Genomic DNA, 24,373 nt, shown 5'->3' on the forward strand with positions numbered 1-24,373 from the left:
TGTTCAGCCCCTGCATACAAGAGATATGCACGCACTGTAAGAATGTCAGATGTGTTGGTCTGTCCCAGTAATTACACAAATAGCAATTTAAAACCCACTATTTTGTTTTATTTCTTTCGTAGTGCTAGTCATCTCCATGCATGGTATGAGAGCGCCTTACATCACACGTACACATTACACATTGACAATATATCATATGTGTGTAAATCAATGTACAGGATGTTTTCCGAAAGATAGTGAGGGTTGCAAGATGTGGGGGTCACATTTCCATTGAAACTCACTGTGCTATATTAGAAGGATTACAATTTTTAAACTGCAAGTAACAAAAGGATCTGTGTGTTAAAAGCAGTAACCCACTTACCTATCTGCCTAAAATAAACTTCTATCATCTGTCTGTTATATGATGTGCTTAGCAGGAGATACATTAACCCTTTATGCTACTTTGATTCAAAACTGGGACTAGATAAAACACAGATTTCTCCAGCAAATGTTTTAAACTTCAGAGTTATCTTACCATTATTACTCCCCAAGATTAATTGGACACACAAAGATCTCCACAGCAGATGCCTTAACCCCTTATAAGATATTTTTAAAATGCAGCCTTTACAACCGGGTGAACAGAGCAGGTTTACTGCAAAGTTTCTCCTTGTTGCCAATTTCTTTGTGGCAGATTTTAAAAATGTATAAGTTGAGGCCCACATTTTGCATTGGAGTGGGATCTTCCATGTGGGTGATGTGTGGGCTCAGGGCGATGTCACCCTCTCGCCCTACCTACAGTGGGAATACCATCTAGCACTCTCTGAAATTTACATATATATGCAAATCCGCCACACGCTGAGAGCAATACACCCAAAGGGGGGCAGACCTTCCAGAATCCTTGCCACTAGAAGATAGACTATTAGATGAATAAGGAAGACCACATCACTGACTTACAAGAAGCTACTCATTCATGCTCCAGATGTCTCGAAATGGCGAAGTGAGAAATTGGAGTGTGAGCTGGGAGGCTTGAAAGATGAAGAGTGGGAGAAGGCCCAGGCAACCCCAAGAGAGATGGCTATATGCTCAGGATTCAGATTAATCCAGATACAGATCCTTCATTGCTCCTATTATGTCCAAACAACAATGGTAAAGATGGGCCAGATGTGCTTCACTGTGGACTGGTAGGTATCTTCTTTCACATCCTCTGGGATTTCCCAGTGCTGCAGGAATACTGAGCAGCTGTAGTAAAATGCCTGAGTGCAGCCGGGGTCAATGCATATATACCCGTGAAACAATGTGTTCTGAACATATGGGGTGAGACTGATGCCAGTAGGGCACAAAGTATATTGATGAAGGTGGGTGGCAGTGGCAAAAATAAATAATGCAAATGCATGGGGATCTCGGTAGGCCCCAGATCTAGGGGCATGGGAACGAGTTATGAATTGGTGGACAATGGGTGAAACAGGTGGTCTATGAGGGTAGAGGATGCCCCCAGAAGTGGGAGAAAATCTAGAATGGATGAAATACCTACAGATGACAGATAATTTGGGAATTTTGACTGGAGTGGGAACAATGTGGCAGGTCCAAGAGACAATACGACAAAAGCCCACAATGAGTAAAGGGATACAGGCTGAGTTGAGGGGCTGAGGAGAGATGCTAGGAGATAATGTGAAATATATGATTGTGTCAATTTCGCAGATTGTGGGTGAGTTCAAACTGTCAATAAAAAGTTAAGGGGAAAAAATTGTGTTGGGGTTGTCACTCTTTTGGCACAATCCCATGCAAAATCTCATGTGTTAAATCTCGTAATTTGCCTTAAACGTACTCATGATAAACCTGCCTCATGTGAGTTCCTAAGATCTGATGTCACTTCTTGTGATGTCATAGGTTGTGATGCCACTTCCTGTGATGCCATGTGTGATGCCATGTGCTGTGATGTCACGCGCCATGATGCTACCTACATACTGCCTAAATTTGTTAATACCCCATTCTTTTTCAGGACGTACACTCTACTCTTGGATTGTTTTAATCTGAATTATCCTTTTTTCATTCACAAGTAAGACTCACATACACTAAGAGACTGAATTCCTTTCTTGGCTCATTCTGTGAAACAGCCTGAAAAAACAGCAATTTGAGAGTATTGATCATGAAAGTAGTGCAAACTTTTGAAAAGCTTTCATGAACTGTTTTGCATACTTATCATGTGTTGTCTAACCTGATTGTCAATCACAATATGCTATATCAGTTGCTGAATTCTATCTTCTTAACAGTCAGATGGAACACAGTATCAGTGAATTTATCGGTTAATATTGCTTCATAACACCACAATCACTCAAATATCAAATGTTCCCTATTCGAGAAGTTGGGTGTGTAGTTTAGTTTACTTAAAAAAATTGTAGAGTGCTTGGACTTTGGTGCTAACAACTCCTTGTTGAATTTCAACTGGTGGAAAAGGTGCAAGTCCTTAAATACCAGAAAAGGAGTATTTCAAGCTTCTTGCGGAATTTCGGAATTGGCTATTTCGCCTCTAATTTCTGATAGTAAGTCATTTTACAACATAGCACACTGCGGTGAGATTCCTTCTGTTGTCTTTGTACCATGTTTAGCCATTAATTAGACATGAAATGCAGGTTTTACAGGCCTTTGTCAGACATACCATTGAATTGTATTTGTGGTGATGAAGGCCACTAGACCAAGGACTTAGGACAATATGAAATCTGATATGGTGATGTGAAATTAATGGCTGTGTTTTGCATGTGTTTAATTTGAATCAGTGTTATCTGTTTTGGTATAGCCTAAAAAACATGATGTAACAGTTTAGGCATAACTAAGAATTTCTCACACAATTGCCTGTCTTTTCTTCTCCCACTAGAAAAAGGTTGGACCTTTGTGGATCTTGATCTTCTCCATTGATAGTCTAAACTAGGGTCACTTCAAACAGATCTACAACATTTGTACTGGTGGAGGGCTTTGTTCTGTGTTAGGCGAATGACAAATTCTCACAATATGAGATATTGAGGGTGGCTGTCAGAATGAGCTACATTTCCTCTCCGTCTAATTCAAGTTTGTTATGCCTCCCATGTTATTTTGTGGCTAAGAAGTTTTTGTTCGGAGTCGTTTTCCTTACCCAGATCTCCCAAGGCTGTAATGAGTATTTGGGTGTTGTGGACATAGGAAATAAGTATAAAGTCACAAATAATTCCTAAAAGTGACCACCTTTTGAAGTGTCTTGGCCAATAGGGTGATATGGAAGTGGAGCTATATTTTTAGGTTTCGCCTACACAGCGCTTGCTCTGCTAAGGAAATCTATGGTTAAAAGAAAAAAAATCTTAAAAGGGGCTCAAAACCCACCCATTTCTTAGCTCTACTCGCTATTGGCTGATCCCACATGACTCCCACATCTCTCTACTTATCTTTGGCTGGCTCCTGCTTGGACCTCATTTGCTTATCAGCACTTCTTTACTTACCATAGGCTGGCTCCCACGTGGGTCCTGTTCACTTGCTTCCTATTAGTCAGCCGCTCCTCCTGGCCTCCAGCTTCCTCCAGCTTTTCTGATCCTTCATCCGTGTGGTGGCAATTAGACAAAGTACTGCTTCCGGTGCTGAGTGTCCTTTCACTGGTGAGCAGATGCTCTTTTTTATTTACTTTTGAACATGAACTTAGTGCATATTTCTACAGTCCAGTCTTTTTTTTTTTTTTTTGCAGTTTTTATATAGTGCGAACTCAACCCGAAGGTACTGGAGCACTTTACATGAATACCAGTTGCATTACACAAGAATGTATTATTTTCTTGGTAGGCATGGGGAGATTACATGATTTGCCCAGAATCACAGAAATTGAGCTGATGCCGAGACTCGAACCTGGTGGAGTGAATTATTCCACAACCAAGCCGCTTTGATATGTACCAGACACAGATACTTAGGCCACAATAAAGCAGCCCTTTTTTATGGCAGAGAGTACGTTTTATTTTGGGTAAACTGAGCTGTAAGATGATGCATAATTGCTGTATTGTAGGCAGTATAGAGTGGTGCGTCTGAAGGATGCTCATGCTTAGTCCTGCTGCCACTAGCAACTGCATTATTATCTTAGGTAGTCTTTCTTTTATGTTCACAGTGGTTGCAGACTGATGAAGCTGACACGGAAACCATTATAATGGAGAGAGAGAGGCACAGAATTATGTTGTCATTGGCAGGGCGCCGAGTTTAAATGGCAGGAAATAAGGTGAGAGACCGAGAGTGGGTTAGGGTCTTGGGGAAACACTAGCGCCTCATACCGGTGCACAGCAGCCACCCCACTACTGCCATGTACTCCCAAAAGACATATCTAACCTGCGACCATGCGCTGTGGTGAGGGTGGATTGCATCATGCCACTGACTTTGTATTTTCCACTATCGGGATATACCTCAGAAACGCAGGATCTTGGAAGTTCAGTGAGTGGTAGCCTTTCAACCCTCGCTGCTTGTTAAGCGGGCAGTCAGATAAGAGTGCCTTTGAGCCTGGCTGTTTTTGCAGTGGTGGGAGCATAATTTATCCTCGATGTTACATGAGGTTTTGCAGGCATTTGCTGTTGTGTTCAGTGTGTGCTGTAGAAGAAGCAGGCGTCGTTTTTTGTTCTCCATCATTGTTAGTATTATATAAACTCATCGAAGGCGGATGCGGACAGGCGTCTCTTTCACTTGTGGTTCAGTTTTAGCTTAATGCGAAGATTCGTGGCTTGTTAAATCCTGTTTTGCTATTGGTGATCCCCCAATTGAAGAGCATGTGTGCCTTTCTTCTAAGCTCGAATATCAGGCGCAAATGGTCCCCAAGTGGGAAGTCTAGCCCTCTACTTCCAAGACCACTATTTTATTAGATAACTCATTCCAAAAGAAAATTCTTCAGAAATTAAATGCTGTTTTATTCTTACTTCCAAAAATCAATTTCAGAATATCAGAATATCATAACATCAAAATATCATCGGTGCTTGTATAGTGATGGCGCAGGCCAAAGTGAAAAAGGTGCACTGGTGATAGTTACACAACATAAACATGTGACCGAAAGGGATAATATGATGTTCTTATGGGATATCTCTACATTGACTATCCACATCCACATTAAATAAATTAAAAACCGCATTTACAAGCTCTGTCATGTTTCAACCCCGATAGCAGATTAACCAGAGCAGGGTCATCATCAGGACAGCAAATACTGAGGAGACACCTTGAGGCACTTGTGGTCGAGTTTTAGATTGATGCAGAGATATGTGTCTTGTTAAAACCTGTTTTGCTAGTGGTGAACCCCCGACTGGAGACTGTGTGTATTTTTCTGCTAAGCTCGAGCAGAACATCGGAAGAGAGCTGCCCCTGCCCACTGTGATCAACTGTTCACTTCTGCACATGAGTGAAGCATTTCCGACCCACGCAGGTTTTAACACTGGGTGTATTTTACTTTATCCTGACTTGCTATTTTTTTTCGCTGAAAACTTATATTATGAGCGGATTAAACATTTAACACACTTTTTTAAAAGTTGAAGTAACTTGTTGGATGGTATGCCTGTTGGAACTTGTATCCTGTTAACAGCGAAATCACTGAGCTGAACTTTTAAAGCAATCTCAGTTCTACACGGTGTAGGGTTTTGTTGAGCAGATCTGCAAGTATTCCATCACACCATCTTTCTTACTGTATGTATGGTGCATTTACTGAAGAGTAGGATAGAATAATCGGGTCCTGATAAAACTAAATGGCACACATAGTTCAGGTACGCCCATACGCTTGTTTCATCCAATTTTCCAAGGTCATCACCTGTGCGTATTCGGCTAGAGCGTTAACCTTTTTAGTTGAGGTGAACCTTTGTGCACTATTAAAAGACATGTGCCTGAAAAGGTACTTTGAGAGGGATGAGCTAGAGTGCTGGACAATCATGCTCTCATTAACACTTTCTTGTGGATGTCCCTGTTGAGACCACACAGTCCTGTTGCAAAAGTACTAGAACCATAGTCGTTCATCTTTATTGCCCTTTAAATTATGAAACGCCTTGGCAGGTGCTGGTGGGTAGCCTGTGATGATGATATAGGATGGACCAAATGAACTGCTGTATAAATCGTTGTCACTTCCAGTTACCTTACTAAAGAGTAATTGCTGCTTATTAACTTCATAGTAGCAAATCAGTTCTTTGTCATATGGTCATAAAACGGTTCTTGATTTGGGCATGTGCAGTATCTCCCATAAACCACATGGGGGACTATAAGTGTTTCATGTTTCCGTTGCGCTTCACGGAGGGTGAATCTTCCACTCAGTTCCTTCTTCCTGTGTTCATTCTGCCCCTTAGTACTAGTCACCTTGGTCCTGAACTGACCTGTACCTACACAGTGCGCAGCATTCTTTACCCTTTTGCCTGTTTGTGTCAAATTATGGGTGTGCTCTGTCCTTTTGCTGCCCTCTTCACCACTTATGTTACACTCTTGTGATCTCTCATTTTGCACTCTGCATGTCTCATTCGACCCCATCCAGTGTTCTCCTCCTGTGACTTGTTGCTCCTTTCGTGTCCCGATATGAACCTATTGTTGCTTATTTCTTGCCATTGTTCCAGCATCTTTCCTATTAAAAATGCAGTGACACGTGTTGACTGGTCATCTTTCTGCGGTTATTGCAACATTTAGGTGTTATACTGGTACTAATGAAGTGCATTCAATGCTCAAAGAGTTCTACCAAGTTTAAAAATTATGAGAGAATGAAGTAATACTATTACAAATTGTACCACATTATACCACATCATTTGCCTTTTCTTGCTGCATATTTTACCCAACCCTGCTGCGTAATTTGGCCTCTTCTGCCACATAGTTCCAGTGGCTCTGACAAATCCTTAGCTCCTAAGTGAGCATAGGCGACACCTATTGGCTTTGCCAATGCTTGTTCTGGTTCCTGTGGATCAAGCTTTTGTCTTTTAAGTAATGAATACATTTGAGATTGCTTCAAGTAATCGTCTGTGATCATCTTTGTGATTGAGCTGTTAATTATGTTTGTGATAGGAGGTAGAAACAACGAAGCATGTACTGTTCTGATGGATACAACTACCTGTGGATTCCTCACCTTATGAATTCTCCAAATGTGCCAGCATTCAACGGAAGATTTTCTTCCCAGCTCTCCACGTCGATGTCACAATTGCACGGCTCCGCTCCCGACTCCGTCTGACGTCACCGTGGCAATACGAGGTCCTCGCCGGCGTACTGACGTCAGTTCCCTTTTTTCCATGCCTTCGACGCTAACGGTTTTCTCTTAGCTCTCAAGATGTTACAGTTTCGAAGGTGTCTTATTGTACTCTGTTACAATGTCTCCCCCTAAAAAGTCAGGATTTAAACCTTGTCCTGAGTGCGGGGGTCGTATGTCTGTCACAGACCCTCATGACGACTGCTTATGGTGTCTCAGTCCGAACCATGATGTGGGGGAGTGCGTGCATGATTTCCATGAAGGAAAGAGAGGCTAAACTCTTTTTAGCTAAGGCAAAGAAGGAACACAGAAGACATCGGAGGTCTAAGACTAGAGAATCGTAATCCCATAAGTCTCATAAGAAGAGGCGCCGACACGACTCTCAGCGTCGTTCTTCTAGAGGTCGGTCTCGATTCCGGTCTCGGTCTCCATCCAGAGGGCGTCGTACGACTTGGGAGGTTAGTCCCACTGTAACTCCCCAGCCTCAAAGTCCTCAGACTCCATTGGCGCCATCGCTCATTGAGGTGGTTGAGTCTCCAGTGGATCCTCAGCTTTCACCTGGGGCTCAAGAGTCGGTGCCACAGGTTCCAGATCCGGCCCAGTCCTCTCATGAAGATCCAAGGTTTTCTGCTTTCCTGACTCCGGGAGTGGATCCGGCAGCATTTCTGAATGCCATGTTCGCTATCTTTAATAAGGCTATAGCCCCTGCTGGGGCACCGACTGGTCCTATAGGTCCTTTGCCATTCTCCTTGGGCTCTCCGGCTCCATACAAGTCGGCGCCGTTTGTGCCTTTTTATCAGGCTGAGGATGTCAGTTTGGCACCGATGACATTGCCTCTTAAGCCTCCGGTGCCGATGACATCGCCCCATAAGCCTCTGGCACCGATGACATCACCGATTGGACAGACGACGCAGATGGCAACGCCTCATATGCCAGTGGCGCAAATGGAGTCAGCTCCGGGCCCGGATGGATCCCGGTCGGTACAGAGTGCATCTCCTTCTTCTCCCGGTCCGCACCCATCGCTTTTGAACCCGATGTAGTCGACGTCGACAAACTCCATGTTGACACCTAGATTGGAGGCCAGGTTGAGGTCGCGGAGGAGAGCGTTGATGCTCTTGGAAGAGCAAGAGTACCAGAGACAATTGATGGAGGAAGGAGAGATTGCTGAGCCCTTGGGAGAATTTCAGGGCCTAGACTCAGCTAGTGGGCTGGACACTTCCTCTGAGTGGGATCTTTAATTTCCAGGGGGGTTTACTGAAGAGGGGGCTTCCTTCCACTCTGTAATCAGGAAGGCTGCAGAAGTTTTGGACCTTCCATTGCCAGCTGCTGAAGTTAAAACTAACATTTTGACTGAAGTATTACATCCTTCTTCTACTTCAGTGGAGCACTTGCTCCCATTCAATGATGCTCTTACTGAGCCTATCTTGGAGAGCTGGAGAAAGTCTGTTACAGCACCAGCTGTGTCCAGAACTGTTGAAAGAAGGTACAGGGTTGCTCTGGGTGATCCAGGATTTTTGTCACAACATCCAGCTCCGGAGAGCTTGGTAGTCCAGGCTTCTTGTTCGGCTCGCTCTGCTCCAGGTAGCTAGTGTATCCACCAGAAAAAGCGTTACTGAATGTAAGTAACTTGTTCTTCAGGCTAGCAGTAATTGCTTCCATAGTGTTAATTACTAGTTCTTATAAGGGGAATGGGTGACATTCGTCTCTTAGTCATGTATAGTGGCCACATTAGTGCTGCCCGTCTCCCCACTGTAGTTAAATCTTCTTCAGAATCAATGATAGATTCTTTGCAATCCTATTCCTACAGGATCTTCATGAGAAATATATTGTGAATTATCTGCAGTACACTCTGCGGCTGATGTCATTATATGAGCCACAGGACCTGTAATATATTTTAATATATTATATATATCCATATTTGTGTTCTTTGCTTAAGTTATTGTGGTTTTTTTTCCATCAGCTTTCGCAAGTGTAAAATTGGGCTTTTATTGTCACGACTTGAACGCTTCTTAACGCTGTTATCTACCAGTCTCTGGGCACCACCTGGTTTCTTGCTTGTTCTGGATTGACCAAGGTAGGGCCGAACCTTTCCAGTAGCCACGGTGCTGCTGATAATATAACACCAAGCAGGCCGTAACCTCCAGAAGGAGTCCCAGAGGAAAAAAAAAAACTTGGGAAAAACCTCAGATCAAGGAACTCCTGAAAAAGATGGTAAAGAAAAAAGAGAGGTACAAAAAAAGTCTGGAACAAAAACTGCAGACTGAGAAAAACAGGTGAAGTCCAAAATCACAGGATACAGGAGCGAGGACCACAACCAGGACAGAAGTGTTTGCAGTGCAAGGAACAGAAGACCAACTGTGCTTATTTACTAACAAACAGCAAGTGACATGCAGGAGGTATTGAAGACACCATCTTGGATTGGGAAAAAGCCACATTAAACTGAATGGGAAAATAGCCAGAGTATAAAAAGTAGGGAGAAACGCATGCAGGGAAGGAAACACAGACTCCTGGGAAGGAGAAGATACGGCCAACGAAGTAAAACTAGGAGGGCAAAAAGCGGTGCGGGCACATCCAGAAACAGAGCCCAAAGGGAAAGTTGTGGCCCCAAAAAACACGTCGCAACCCGAAAAGCAGCCTGCGGCAGAAACGGGACAGCTGATATGACAGTGGCCCACAAGTGGGGCTCCGCCTGTCTCCCCAGCATCACACTTCTTATTTAATTGAAGTAATATGTACTTTTTGGTCCACATGACATACTCCATAGCCTTCAAATTGTGGGTTTGCAGCCCTGCCTGTACTCTGTTCTAAATCTTTTTGGTTATGAAATGTGCAGCGGCAAAAATACAGGCTTCTCTGCACAATCACTTTGTGGAAAAGTGGTTGTATATGGAAATTGTCAATACGTTTTCAGTACACCATTTACTAGGTGCTGTGGCTTTGAATTTTGTGTCTAAAGTAGCATGTGCTGTGTGATGGTGGGTACTCGGTTCCATTGTATGAATAGAGCGTTTTTTGGGTGAGACAGTTTTATAGTATTTTAGATCTGTAATCAATACATAAATAAACAAAAAGTATTAAGTAAAAAAAAACTGACACGTCACCTACGTTTTCAGTAGCGTAACTGTGTATCATTGTAGTAAACAGCAATTACAGGCAACCAGTTTCACTATAAATAAAAAAGAACATTATTTTTAACTCTCAATAATAATGCACATTGCATTCTTTTTTAAACGTATAAGATATAAACTGAGACTAGTACAAAAAAGGTATAAGATGCTTAGAGTTAATTAGAAGAGCACAGCTTTTCACATATCTCAAAATGTATCAGCCTCATAAAGTGAAGTATTTTCTCATGTTTTAGAACCGTTGGGACATTATTTCAGATTTATATATTTTACATTGTCAAGCAAGTACTTTGGTTGCTTTTAATTGGCTGATCTCTTACCACCCCTAAACACCATCAATCTTTGCTTCCTAGATATCCCCCACTCTGCATAAACTACACCCATATCGGACCCCTAACCTCCACCATCCCTGCACCCTTAAAGCCTTTTCTACTCCTAAACTCTCAGCTACAACTGCTAAACTCAACCCATTTCTGAAACCTAAACCCCTTTCTATTCTTAAATCCCACCTGCTCCCTTAAAATTCTGCCCACCTCTAAATTCCAATCATCCCTGAATCTTAAAAACTCACACCACACATGAAAACACCCATTCATGACCCCTAAAATCCCTCAACACCTCTAAACCCCAGCATCCCATAACCCTAAAAATGCTTTCTACATATAAACTCCACCTCTCCCTGAACCATTATAACCCCACATCCCCCTACACTCTACCCATTCCTGAGCACTAAAACCCCTTCCATACCCCTAAACTCTACCCATCGCGGAACCTTAATAAAACTCACCTGTCCCAATCGCCACCCATCTGTAAAACCTAAAAACCTCAACACCCTTACACACCATCCATCCCTTAATCGTAAAACCCCCTCAACACCGAAAACCCGGCTTATCCTTGAACCCTAAAAGCCTTTAACCACACTAAACTCCACTCATGTCTGTTCCCCCAAAATAAACCCTCACCACTGTTAAACTCCACCCATCCCTGAACCCCTGAAAACCCTGGTTGCTTCTAAGTCACTTATGACCAAACCCAAATAAAACCCTCTCTAACCCTAATATTTAATCAAGGGTGCTATTTTGATGTTTCCTTAACATTATCTTTATTTTATTTGTATTTCCTTAAAGTAGTCTTTCCTTTAAATTGGTTTTCCATGATTTGGTTTCCTCCAATGTGGTTTCTCAGTTTTCTTTTTTCCATTAATTCATTTATTTTATATAATATATTTCAGTAAAAAAAAAAAGTATCTTCACAGAATGAAACACTTTCTGCTGAGTATATCTTAGATTAAGAAATACTTTTTTTTTTACTAATAATCACACAGAAAACTTCATTCTGCATTTTAACACCAATAGGTGTGTGTGGTGGTTCCTTACAGCGTTTTTTTTATATACAGAAATTTTCCTCAAGGACTTTAAGGTATAGTTCGATTGTTTAGGCACATTGGTACCCTAGACTTGGTAAAAGGGCATTCCAAGCATGTGGCTGAATGGTGATATTTGGGTAGTTTGTCATTATGACAAATTTCTAAAATGAAGAAAGTCAGTTCACCTGACAAACAATAGGGTGTCGAAACTTCAGATAGAGAAAAGTTGAAATTAAGACATACCTTTGCACAAAAATATGTTTTGTGGAAAAGGCAAGTGTTTAGTCTAAAGAACAGCATCATAAAGAGGTAAGACAGGAAAGGGGGAAGGGTATACAGGATGGGGTGAGGTGTGGATGGGGAAGGTGAAGTAGTAAGGAGCTTGAATGAAATATTAGTAAAGTGGAGGAAGGAATAAGTGGCTTGAAAAAAGGAATTAAAATAGGAAGGGAATAAGGAGTCTATAAAAAAGGGAGGAAATGTGGAAGTAAATAAAGGGTTTGAAAAAATAGAGTAAAACGAGAACAAGAGTTAGTGGTCTGTAAAATCGGGAGTAAGGTGAAAGAGGGAGTAAGGGGTTTGAATGAAGGGAATAAGGTGAGAGGAAGAATATGGGGTCTTCAAACAATTTGGCGACAGAAAGAAAATAAGAGGTTTGAAAAATATGAAGTAAAGTAGGAATGGGAGTAAGAGATTTGCAAAGAAAAAGCCAGAAAATGTAAAGAAGTAATGTTATCTAAAAAGACAGTAAATCAAGAGCCGGAATACAGGGGTTTTAAATAACGAAAGTAAAGCTGGAGGGGAATTAAGAGATTTGAAAAATGGAGTACAGTGGTACTAAGGCATGTGTAAGTAAATGGAAGCAAGGGATTTGAAAAAAGAAGTAATGCAAGAGTAAAGTTTTTTTTTTTTTAAATAGGAGAAAAGCAGGAGGGGGCAGTAAGGAGTTGGAAGAAAGAAAGTAACGTGGGAGTGGGGTAAAATAATGGGAGTATTGCAGGAAGGAGCACAGGGACTTTAGGGAAAATTGAATTAAAGCTGTCAGGGGACCTCCGGGTTTGAAAAAGGGAGTAAAGCATGAGTGTGAGTAAAAGGTTTATAAAAAAAGGAATTAAACCAGGAAGGGAAGTAAGGTGCTTGAAATTAATGGATTAAACAGAAGTGGGAGTAGGTAGGTTTGTAAAAAAGGGACTAAAACTGGAAGGGGAATTCAAGGTTTGAAAAAGGAGTAAAGTGAGAGTAAGGAGTTTGTAAAATGATTGAGAGGAAAGCAAGAAGGGTAGTAATGGGTTTGAAACAAGGAAGTAAAAGCAGTGAGGGTAAGGTGGTTGTAAAAAGGGAGTAAATCTGGAAAAGGAGTAGGGTTTGTAAGAAAAACAGGAGTAAATTGGGGAAAAGAGTGTCACAAAGATCATGGAAGGCAGGTAAGTGTCTTGAAAAGAAAAGAACATGGGGTTCAGTTGGGCCACTAAAATGCACAGAACTGAGATCACACCTGAGCATTGGCTTTCAGCAGGTTTTTTCATCAACCCGATGAAAGCAAGTCTAAAATAAACATTTATCAACAATGGTTTTCGTCAAAAGTATGTGCAATCAATGTTTGTGATCCTTTTAAGTCTAAATTGTGACATTCCTTAATTATTTTATGTATGTGTTCTCATGTCATTGTCTTTATTGCTTCTACACACTTAATCAGCAACATTACAGTTAACAAGCCAGCAACTATGACCTGGACACACAATATCCTTGTCAGTTTCAGCATACCCATCCCATCACAGATTTAGCACCACCGGAACTGCCCAAAAGAGCTGGAAAACATTGCAGAATAAGAGTGGGTTTCTGCCGTCTCTGAGCACCGGCCTGAGCACACCAGCAACTTGCAGAAAACCATCAAGAACCTCAACAGTTGAATCACCTCATGCACCAACACCATGGCTCCCCTCAAGCACTGTTCTGCTTAGCTTTAAACTAAGATGGAATGAGGTTAAAGAATGCAAAGAAAGCAGCACTCTCAGTCTGAGTAATGAATTTGTTAAGGCACTCCCAGGTCTCAAACGAGGGCATACAAAAATAGTAACGTGTGCGTTTAACTTGAATGCAGTAAAACGTGCAGATACTAAAATAATCAGAGCAGTTGAATAATAATAAGCAGAAAAAGAGCAATACAGCAATAATATGTATGCAGTGAATATATATATATATATATATATGTTCAATGGCATGTGTAGCTGCAGATACACATGCTTTGCACATCCCGCCATCTAGTGTTGGGCTCGGAGTGTTACAAGTTGTTTTTCTTCGAAGAAGTCTTTTTGAGTCACGAGATCGAGGGACTCCTCCCCTTTCGGCTCCATTGCGCATGGGCGTCGACTCCATCTTAGATTGTTTTTTTTCCGCCATCGGGTTCGGACGTGTTCCTTTTCGCTCCGTGTTTCAGTTCGGAAAGTTAGTTAGAATCTCGAAAAAATTGACGGTATTGTTTGCGTTCGGTATCGGGTTAGTTACTACAGATCGACACCGACTTTTGAAGAGCTCCGGTGGCCCGGTGGGGTTTTTTCAATCCCCCATCGGGGCCTGGTCGGCCCGGCCACGTGTCTCTTCAAGGCTGATGGAACGGACCCCATTCCGCTTCTGCCCAAAATGTCACAACAAGTATCCGTATACAGATCAGCACCTGGTCTGTAACTTGTGTTTGTCTCCAAAACACAGAGAAGATACTTGTGAAGCCTGTTGAGTGTTTTGTTCGAGGAAGACATTAAGAGACCGAAGAGCGAGAAGACTGCAAATGGCGTCGGCGCCGATAGGACAAAGGCATTTGGAGGAGGAAGAAGAAACCTTCTCCATCCAGGAGTCGGACTCGGACGAGCTCGATCCCGAAGAAACGCCTAAAACCGTGAGTAAGACGTCGAAACATAAAACTCACGAGAAAACCACAAAAGCCCAGGGGACGCCACCGCCAACATGCCATGGCTTAACCCGAAAAATAGGTGACGATCATCGGCACCGAAAAAGGGCACGCTTGTGTCGAAGTCATCCGACTCCGGTCGAGATACCGGCACACAGCAATCTCGAGCCCGAGACAGCGGGTCCGAGCAAGTTCGGCACCGAGACAGCGGCACCGAAATGGGTCGGCACCGAGAGACCACGACGCCGAAAATAAAGAAAGTGTTGTTGAAGCCGAAAAAGGCTACCGAAAAGGTTTCCATTCCGAAACATCCAGCCTCGGAACCGAAATCAGGTTCCTACACAGAGGAACAGGGATTGTCCTCCCAAATGCAAGGACATAAGTTCGGACAAGAACTAGAATCAATGGAGCCAGACTACACTCAAAGGAGGCTCCACATTCAAAAGGACACAGGGAAGATAAGCACTCTTCCCCCAATTAAAATGAAAAGAAGACTTGCCTTTCAAGAAAAGGACAAGCAGCCACAGGCAAAGGTGGCAAGACAAACAACACCGCCACCATCTCCACCACCATCAATGCACACATCACCGGTAATCACTCCACCACTGATGCAATCCCCCAACTCATACTGCAATGAGTCAGGATGATCCCGACGCATGGGACCTTTATGATGCGCCAGTATCGGATAACAGCCCAGACTGTTACCCAGCGAGACCGTCGCCACCTGAGGACAGTACATCCTACACGCAGGTGGTCTTAAGAGCAGCGGCTTTTCATAATATCACCTTGCATGCAGAACCGATTGAGGATGACTTTTTGTTTAATACACTATCCTCCACTCATAGCCAATACCAGAGCTTACCTATGCTACCTGGAATGCTAACACACTCCAAACAGGTGTTTCAGGAGCCTGTGAAGGGCAGGGCCATAACTCCAAGGGTGGAGAAAAAGTACAAGCCACCGCCTACAGACCCTGTGTATATCACTCAGCAATTAACACCAGACTCTGTGGTAGTAGGGGCAGCTCGCAAGAGAGCAAACTCTCACACCTCAGGAGACACACCACCTCCAGACAAGGAGAGTCGCAAATTCGACGCTGCAGGGAAAAGGGTTGCAGCACAAGCAGCAAACCAATGGCGCATTGCCAATTCACAAGCACTTCTGGCAAGATATGATAGGGCTCATTGGGACGAAATGCAGCATTTCATAGAACACTTACCCAAAGAGTTCCAAAAAAGGGCACAACAAGTGGTGGAGGAAGGACAAAGTATCTCAAAAAATCAGATACGGTCAGCAATGGATGCAGCAGATACAGCTGCAAGGACAGTAAATACCGCAGTAACAATAAGGAGACACACATGGTTGCGTACATCAGGATTCAAGCCAGAAATACAACAAGCCGTGCTGAATATGCCTTTTAATGGACAGCAGTTGTTTGGGCCGGAGGTGGACACTGCTATCGAAAAACTTAAAAAAGACACTGATACAGCCAAAGCCATGGGCACACTCTACTCCCCACAGAGCAGAGGCACATTTCGCAAAACACAGTTTAGAGGGGGGTTTCGAGGACAAGCTACAGAACCCACAACCTCACAAACAAGGCCCACTTATCAAAGTCAATATCAGCGGGGAAGTTTTCGGGGACGATATAGAGGGGGACAATTCCAAAAGAATAGAGGGAAGTTCCAAAGCCCCAAAACTCCTCAAAACAAGCAGTGACTTCCAAGTCACAAATCCCCAACACATAACACCTGTGGGGGGGAGACTAAGCAATTTTTACAAACATTGGGAGGAGATAACAACAGACACTTGGGTACTAGCAATTATCCAGCATGGTTATTGCATAGAATTTCTAAGTTTCCCTCCAAACGTACCACCGAAAACACACAATAGGTCAAAACAACACATGGATCTTCTAGGACTAGAGGTCCAGGCATTGCTACAAAAAGGAGCAATAGAATTAGTACCAATTCAACAGAAAGGAACAGGAGTTTACTCTCTGTACTTTCTCATACCCAAAAGGGACAAAATACTGAGACCTATATTAGATCTCAGAACATTAAATACCTACATCAAATCAGAACACTTTCACATGGTGACATTACAAGACGTAATCCCACTGCTCAAACAGCAAGACTACATGACAACACTAGACCTAAAGGATGCATATTTCCATATACCAATACATCCTTCACACAGAAAGTACCTAAGATTTGTATTCCAAGGGGTACATTACCAATTCAAGGTGTTGCCATTCGGAATAACAACTGCGCCAAGAGTTTTTACAAAATGCCTGGCAGAAGTAGCTGCGCATATCAGAAGGCAGCAAATACATGTGTTCCCGTACCTAGACGATTGGTTAATCAAAACCAACACACTAGAACGGTGTTCACAACACACAAAGTACGTCATAGAAACCCTACACAAACTAGGTTTCTCAATCAACTACACAAAGTCACACCTTCAGCCGTGCCAGACACAGCAATACTTAGGGGCAACAATCGACACAGCAAGAGCGATTGCCACTCCAAGTCCACAAAGAGTACAAGCATTTCACAATGTAATACAGGTCATGTATCCAAACCAAAGAATGCAAGTCAAAATAGTAATGAAACTCCTAGGCATGATGTCCTCATGCATAGCCATTGTCCCAAACGCAAGATTGCACGTGCGGCCCTTACAACAGTGCCTAGCATCACAATGGTCACAGGCACAGGGTCAACTTCTAGATCTAGTGTTGATAGACCGCCAAACATACACCTCGCTTCAGTGGTGGAACAATATAAATTTAAACCAAGGACGGCCTTTTCAAGACCCAGTGCCTCAATACATAATAACTACAGATGCCTCCAGGATAGGGTGGGGAGCACACCTCAATCAACACAGCATTCAGGGACAATGGGACTCTCGCAAAAACAGTTTCACATAAATCACTTAGAACTATTGGCAGTATTTTTAGCGTTAAAAGCATTTCAACCAATAATAAGCCACAAACACATTCTTGCCAAAACAGACAACATGACAACGATGTATTACCTAAACAAACAGGGAGGAACACACTCAACACAGTTGTGTCTCCTGACACAGAAAATATGGCATTGGGCGATACACAACCACATTCGCCTAATAGCACAGGGATTCAGAATCAGTTAGCAGACAATCTCTCTCGGGATCACCAACAGATCCACGAATGGGAGATTCACCCCCAAATACTACACACTTACTTCCAAAATTCGGGAACACCACAAATTGGCCTGTTTGCAACAAAATAAAACGCAAAATGCCGAAACTTCGCATCCAGGTACCCACAAGATCAGTCTCTGGGCAATGCGTTATGGATGAGTTGGTCAGGGATATTTGCATACGCTTTTCCCCCTCTCCCACTCCTTCCATATCTAGTAAACAAGTTGAGTCAAAACAAACTCAAACTCATACTCATAGCACCAACTTGGGCAAGACAACGTTGGTACACAACACTACTAGACCTCTCAGTAGTGCCTTATATCAAACTACCAAACAGACCAGATCTGTTAACTCAACACAATCAACAGATCAGACACCCCAATCCAGCATTGTGAATCTAGCAATTTGGCTCCTGAAGTCTTAGAGTTCGGACACTTAGACCTTACACAGGAATGTATGGAAGTCATAAAACAAGCTAGAAAACCAACCACTAGACATTGCTATGCAAATAAGTGGAAAAGGTTTGTTTATTATTGCCATAATAATCAAATTCAACCCTTACACGCATCTGCTAAAGACATCGTAAGCTACTTGCTACATTTGCAAAAGTAAAAACTAGCCTTTTCATCCAGTAAGATACATCTTACCGCAATTTCAGCTTACCTGCAAATTACCCACTCAACTTCACTATTTAGGATACCAGTCATAAAAGCCTTTATGGAAGGCCTAAAAAGAATTATACCACCAAGAACACCACCAGTTTCTTCATGGAACCTCAACATTGTCTTAACACGACTCATGGGGCCACCTTTTGAGCCCATGCACTCATGTGAAATGCAATATTTAACATGGAAAGTTGCATTTCTAATTGCCATCACATCTCTAAGAAGAGTAAGTGAAATCCAAGCATTTACCATACAAGAACCATTTATTCAAATACACAAGCATAAAGTAGTTCTACGGACAAATCTAAATTTTTTACCAAAAGTCATATCACCATTCCACTTGAATCAAACAGTGGAACTACCAGTGTTCTTCCCACAACCAGATTCTGTAGCTGAGAGAGCACTACATACATTAGACATCAAAAGAGCGTTAATGTACTACATTGACAGAACCAAACAAATTCGGAAAACAAAACAATTATTTGTTGCTTTCCAAAAACCTCATTCAGGAAATCCAATTTCCAAACAAGGCATTGCTAGATGGATAGTTAAATGCATTCAAACCTGTTATCTCAAAGCAAAGAGACAACTGCCTACTACACCAAAGGCACACTCAACTAGAAAGAAGGGTGCTACTATGGCCTTTCTAGGAAACATTCCAATGACTGAGATATGTAAGGCAGCCACATGGTCTACGCCTCATACGTTTACCAAGCACTATTGCGTGGATGTGTTAACAGCACAACAAGCCACAGTAGGACAAGCAGTACTACGAACTTTGTTTCAAGCAACTTCAACTCCTACAGGCTGAACCACCGCTTTTGGGGAGATAACTGCTTACTAGTCTATGCAAAGCATGTGTATCTGCAGCTACACATGCCATCGAACGGAAAATGTCACTTACCCAGTGTACATCTGTTCGTGGCACGAGACGCTGCAGATTCACATGCGCCCACCCGCCTCCCCGGGAGCCTGTAGCCGTTTCGAAGTTGATCATGAACATTTGTAAATTTGTAAAAATATCACTTTGAACTACATTATGTACATACATATTTACTCCATTGCATGGGCACTATTACTATAATACACAACTCCTACCTCACCCTCTGTGGGGAAAACCATCTAAGATGGAGTCGACGCCCATGCGCAATGGAGCCGAAAGGGGAGGAGTCCCTCGATCTCGTGACTCGAAAAGACTTCTTCGAAGAAAAACAACTTGTAACGCTCCGAGCCCAACACTAGATGGCGGGATGTGCAAAGCATGTGAATCTGCAGCGTCTCATGCCACGAATAGATGTACACTGGGTAAGTGACATTTTCCATATATATATATATATATATATATATATATATATATATATATATATATATATATATATATATATAGCTAGTTAATTAAGATTTAAAAATGCATCACTATGGGGATCGAATCCAATATCATTCTTGTCCTTGCCAATGTCAAGCTATAAAAAAAACCTGGACAGCTGAGACAGGAGAAATATTTCCCAATGGGACCCATGAGCAGTGCATCCACCCTCACAATGAGTTCCTTCTGCATCAGCGCCAAGCTTCCCCACCGTATATACCTTAAACAAACGCATAAGGAAGGTTGTGTAACCTTCCCTATCCCTTCAAGTAAGTTGTGAAATTCAAGCGCTGGCTGTACTTGGTCTGTGTTGAAAACACACAAAAGAACTGGCCAGATCCAAGTGTGCATTCCCAAGACAGAGCTGTACCTTTCTCTGCTATAAACATTTACATCCTAGTACACTCATCACCTTCGCATCCCCCCACAATATGTTCCCTTCTCTGATGAGAAGAGCGAAAACACATTCAATGTAGAAAACAAGCTGTGCGTGGAAAAATACCTGCACCACCAATGTGACGGCATTTGAAGCTAAGCTAAGCACAAAATGGAGTCAGTGCTCAAGATGGAATCGGTGGTTAAATATCAGATAGCATTACAAGCACAAACCAGTGGCAAGATTCCAAAGACAATCTGGTTGGTACACAAAGGAATTCAGGCTGACAAATTGCAACTGCAAGCAACTGGTGTGCAAATGAAGAACAAGGTCAGACAGCCCAAATAAAGATATCTTTAAATCAACCCTAAGATGCTATCACTTTGCAGACTTGAAATACGAAGCCCACAGCTCTTGCAGGTGCATCGATAGTGACCTTTGCCATCATCAAAGATGTCACCTCACCTTCTGCTGCCTCCACCAACTTAACCCCCTCACAGGACCATTACAGTAAGATTTAGAAGTTCTTTGGTGACCAAATCACCTCCATATACAACTTCGACATGCATATACTTGGGGGCACCATCTGACCATTGCCCCCACCACACCATCACCAAAGGACTCCCACCAATCAGCGAAGCACTAACACCAATCCTCGCACAAATCCCACGCATGCACAGAACAAGATCAGAAGGACTGGTATTCATTTACATTGCTCTTTAAGCATGGAAAGGCTCCCCACTCAACATCAGAGCCTCCTCTTCTCTTTTTGAATTCTGCAAGAAGCTAAAGACTTGGCTTTTCAATTATCCAGCCTTCCCTAGGAAGGGCTAGGCACATACACCTGCTTAGTGGCATGATACCCTCAGGGTGATCGTGCTCTTCACAAATGCCCATAGCATATAATACAATAATGTATGATTGCACTTTGGATTAACTTGAGTCTCATGCCTATATTGGCAGTTATTAACCTCTTAAGTGCGGGCGTCGGCCACTGGCCGACGCCCACACACCCTCCCTGGTGCGGGTCACGACCAGTGGCCGACACCAGGAAGGGCATTAATAAATCCGCGGGTGCATCGCACCCGAGGATTTTTTATTTTATTTTTCCCCCCCCCGGGAGACATGGAAGCTACCGTGTCTCCCCCCGCCCCCCACCCGCCCCTTTGTGACGTCAGCGCGCCGCGAGGCGCGCTGACGTTGCAAAGGTGTTTTCCCCATGAAAGCAGGAAGCAGCCTTGCGGCCGCTTCCTGCTTTCATGGGGAAAACGGCCTTTTACACGTTCGGGAAGGCCTCGTAAGAAAGGGGAGACACTCCCCTTTCTTACGAGGCCTTCCTGAAAGTGTTTCCTGGCCCCCGGTCGCAGCTGTGCTGCGATCGGGGGCCAGGAAACACTTTCAGGTTTCCTGGCTCCCCCGATCGCAGCACAGCTGCGATCGGGGGGGTCAGGAAACATTTTGAAAAGGCCTCGTAAGAGAGGGGAGACTCTCCCCTTTCTTACGAGGCCTTCTGAAACTGTTTCTGGCCCCCGATCGCAGCACAGGAAACCCCACTAGACATAATTTTCATCAAAAAAAAAAAAGGTAGGGTGACCCCCTGTGGGGGCAATTTTTTTTTTAGATGTTGTAGGGTTTCCCTGGGGGCCATTTTGGCCCCCAAGGAAACCCTACAACAACTAAAAAAAAATATATGTATATATCTATATATATATATCTATGTAGATAGATATATCTAGGTACATGGATATATCTATAGATATATCTATGTAGATATATATTTATATATATATATATATATATATATATATATATATATATATATATATATATATATATAGGTAGATCTGTATCAAAGAGATTTATAAAGCGCGCTACTCACCTGTGAGGGTCTCAAGGCTCTGGGGGGGGAACGGGGGGAGGGAAAGGGGCTAGGAGGTTCACTGTTCAAAAAGCCAGGTTTTGAGGCCCTTCCTGAAAAGAAGTAGGTTTTGGGTCTTGCGAATGTGGGTTGTGAGTGCGTTCCATGTTTTGGGTGCAATGTAGGAGAAGGATCTGCCCCCGGTGGTGGTGTGTTTGATGCGGGGGACAGAGGCGAGAGAGAGGTCAGCTGAACGGACGTTTCGTGTGGGGGTGTGGAAGGTGACTCTCGTTGAGGTAGGCAGGGCCTGTGTTGTGGAGTGATTTGTGTGTGAGGATGAGGATCTTGAAGGTGATCCTTTTGTCAATGGGGAGCCAGTGGAGGGATTTGAGGTGTGGAGAGATGTGTTCGTGTCGGTGGAGGTCGAGGATGAATCGTGCTGCTGAGTTCTGGATGCGTGTAGTTTGCACTTGAGTTTTAGAGTGGTGCCGGCGTAGAGGGCGTTTCTGTAATCAAGCCTGCTGCTGATGAGTGCGTGAGTGACAGTTTTTCTGGTCTCTGTGGGGATCCATTTGAATGTTTTTCAGTATACGGAGTTTGTTGAAGCATGAGGAGGTAAGAGCGTTGATTTGTTGGGTCATAGAGAGGGAGGAGTCTAGGATGATGCTGAGGTTGCGTGCGTAGTTGGCGGGGGTGGGTGCAGGGCCTAGCGTGGTGGGCCACCATGGGGGGTCCCAGGTTTTTTTGGTGAGGGCCAAAGAGGATTATTTCGGTTTTGCTTGAGTTGAGTTTCAGGTGGTTGGCTGTCATATATACATCACTTTTGTCAATATGTGTGTGGTTTCCCTGGGGGGAAAAGGGTCCGACTTGTCTAGTGGCAGTTTTAGTGCCATAAAGAAGCGCAGAAGGTTTATATGCCTACTGCAAAGAGCACATCTGTATTTTATGTAAATAGCTGAGTACATTAGTAAAGTCTATGGAGAGATGAAGGGCACTTTTGCTGGGTGGTAATGAGGGAATCCGAGGAGGAGGGAGTGGGAGCACCAATAATGATTGTTGGACTGGGCGCAGGAGGTGCTAAAGACTGTGACGAATGGTATGTGACAAGGTGTTTTTTGAGTGTCTTGAAAGTACGTGCTGATTGAGGGAAGAAGCGCAGGTAAGGTGGCCTCTACTGTTGCACGTATCTCACACACACCATCGATTTTGTGACTGTCTACGTAGGCTAGTGTTTTAGAGCAACAGTTTAGCCAATAGCAGAGATGGCATCTTGATGGATGACTGCTGCCTGCACTCGGGTTATAGAGGACCGCTCTGACATAGGATCAGAGACTGAGACATCAGATACTGAGACAGCATCTGAGGGATAGGACAATGGCGCAGACTCTGGGAGTGATTTTTCAGTCAGAGGAGTCCCATTCGAAAACTCCTCTTCCAGTACATTATGAGGGAGGTGATGAGGACAGTCCTGCTGTCCCTTCGCAAGCTGTTCGTGCAACTGGGTAATAGTGGGTTAGGCCAACCCAGAGAGCAGGTGAATGCGGCGGCAAGCAGAGAGAGAGTGCTCTCTTGGGAGCTCACCAATTTAGTTCAGCCCCAAATTCCACCACCCAAATCATATTGTGGAGACATCAAAATTGTCTATGGCAAAACAAACTGGTTTTGTAAGGCAGGCACCTGTGTTTTTGGTCCTGGATTCGGCGGCCATATAGAGAAACACACTAAACCCAAACATTTCTGGAAACTAGACATTCGGGGGAGTCCACAGAGGTGTGACTTGTGTGGATTCCCCAAAGTTTTCTTACCCAGAATACCCTGCAAAGCTGAAATGTTGAAAAAAAACTCTATTTTTCTCGCATTTCTGTCACACAAACTACAGGAATATGCTGGGATCCACAACATTCCTACCACCCAGTGACTCCTCACCTGTCCTGATAAAAACACTACCCCACTTGAGTGCCTACACCTAGTGCCTGTGTCAGGAATGGATCACCCCAGGGTCAACAGCTGCCTCACTTAAGGACCAACATTGACCGTTGTGTGATCTATTCCTGTCGCAGGCACCAGGCCTAACCACACAAGTGAGGTATCATATTTATCGGGAGACTTGGGGGAACGCTGGGTGGAAGGAAATTTGTGGCTTCTCTCAGATTCCAGAACTTTCTGTCACCGAAATGTGAGGAAAACGTGGTATTTTAGCCACATTTTGAGGTTTGCAAAGGATTCTGGGAAACAGAACCTGGTCCGAGCCCCACAAGTCACCTCATCTTGGATTCCCCTGGGTTTCTAGTTTTCAAAAATGTGCTGGTTTGCTAGGTTTCCCCAGGTGCCGGCTGAGCTAGAGGCCAAAATCCACAGGTAGGC

At 43.4% G+C, this 24,373-nt stretch overlaps 1 protein-coding gene across 3 annotated transcripts in view; it reads left to right on the forward strand.

Moving 5' to 3' along the window:
- ATXN1 (ataxin 1) overlaps nucleotides 1–24,373 on the forward strand; it is a 1,071,340-nt gene that overhangs the window by 979,388 nt on the left and 67,579 nt on the right. The window contains exon 8 of one of the 3 annotated variants that reach the window (XM_069218777.1): nucleotides 4,094–4,201. The exons of the other annotated variants lie outside the window; for them this stretch is intronic. The gene's annotated coding sequence lies outside the window, so the exon portion shown is untranslated. The remainder of the gene's footprint in view (nucleotides 1–4,093; nucleotides 4,202–24,373) is intronic. 3 annotated transcript variants of the gene reach the window in all.

This window comes from Pleurodeles waltl, chromosome 2_1, assembly GCF_031143425.1.
Source record: "Pleurodeles waltl isolate 20211129_DDA chromosome 2_1, aPleWal1.hap1.20221129, whole genome shotgun sequence".
Lineage (NCBI taxonomy): Eukaryota > Metazoa > Chordata > Amphibia > Caudata > Salamandridae > Pleurodeles > Pleurodeles waltl.